A 1,643-nucleotide genomic window follows, 5' to 3' on the forward strand; every position below is an offset into this window, starting at 1 on the left:
CCGGAGTTGGGAGGTGTCCTCTGCGTTGTAGAGACCTGGAATGGCCAAATATCAAGGTGAAGTTCAAAGTTTAAAACTTGATGATGATTCAGTTATAGAAGGAAAATGTACATCAGAACATTCATCCAGAAAACCAAGAGCTAGTAAGGGTGCTTCAAGAACAACTTCAAAAAGAACAGGATGTACCTGCTGCTGCTCGACAGCAGTTCTACACTGACATGCACTGTCCAATCTACTTACATGAAGCTTCCTTCCCTGTTGAAACGAACTGTGGACATCGTTTTTGTGATGCCTGCATTATTGCTTACTGGTGATATGGTTCATGGCTTGGTGCAATCAGTCGTCCGATCTGTAGACAATTGGTAACTTTACTCCCAACGGTATTTGGTGACACTGACCAGTCTCAGAATGTTGTAAGATTATATCAAGATGTTAATGATTATAATTGGGATTCTCAGGGCAGCCCAGATCTATTATGTAAAGAATCATGAATGTACCCACTTTACTGAGACATGCTTTCAGGGAAATGTTTTCAGTTGGGGGTCTTTTCTGGATGTTTTGCTTTAGGATAATATTTTGTTTAATGGAAGCTTTTTTCTATCTTATATCACCTCTAGATTTTATACCTGAAGGCTTGTTTGGAATTCTAGGCTTTCTAGATGATTTCTTTGTCATCTTTTTGTTGCTTATCTACATCTCTATTATGTATCAAGAAGTGATAACTCAGAGGCTAACCAGAAGAATAAAGACATGAGTTTAACTAGAATATCTGAATTGAAGTATAATACCAAACAGAAGGACTCGTGTCAGTATAAATCATCGAAATATTATCTTCTAAGGTTAAAACTATTACATGACAAACATTAGATTATCATTTGACAAATGCCTAGCAATATATAACTGGAATTTTTACATGTTCTAATATTAAGATCAGAATTACAATAACCTATAGTGTATCTTGATTCTATGTTGTCTATAAAGTCTCTGGAAAAAATATAGAATTACTAAAAAGAGTGGTATTTGCCATCTTCTTTTCCCCAAAATTACTTAGATTAATTGGATATGTAATATAGTACTGTTAAATGTAGCTTATCTTCCTTACTAGCTACCTATACAGTGATATATTGCTATGAAACTTATCTAAATATTTTTATTATAATCAAATATTAGAGAAAAGTTAGTGTTTCTTTTAGTACTAGCTAAGTTTGTGCATTCGGAGCAGTTCTGCTTTTCCATTTAGGTATAATTCTTTCTTATCAGCTGAAACTGAATGAAGAAACTTGAGCTTTATAATTTGACTGCATATCCTAGTTTATGGAACATTTTTTAATCAATAGAAGAATTAGGGCCAGGGATTTAGCTCAGTGGTTCTGCTGTCTGCCTCGCAAGCGCAAGGTCCTGAGTTCGATCCCCGGTACCAAAAATAGAAGCAAACAATAAGAACATAATCAATAGGGCCGGGGATTTAGCTTAGTGGTGCCGCACCTGCCTCACAAGCACAAGGTCCTGAGTTCGATCCCCGGTATGGGAAAAAATAAATAAATGAATGAATAAATAAATAAAAGTTTAAAAAAAAATCAATAGAAGAATTAACAAGATGAGGACATTTATCTCCCGTTAGCATACTTGATGTTCATAGTTAT

General features: G+C 35.1%; 1 pseudogene; it reads left to right on the plus strand.

Annotated features, from left to right (window-relative positions):
* Positions 1-754, plus strand: LOC101715616 (E3 ubiquitin-protein ligase RNF170 pseudogene; annotated as a pseudogene).
* Positions 755-1,643: the final 889 nt, after the last annotated feature.

Source organism: Heterocephalus glaber, unplaced genomic scaffold (assembly GCF_053883595.1).
Source record: "Heterocephalus glaber isolate CG9 unplaced genomic scaffold, H.glaber_assembly_v1.0 deba00001729, whole genome shotgun sequence".
NCBI lineage: Eukaryota > Metazoa > Chordata > Mammalia > Rodentia > Bathyergidae > Heterocephalus > Heterocephalus glaber.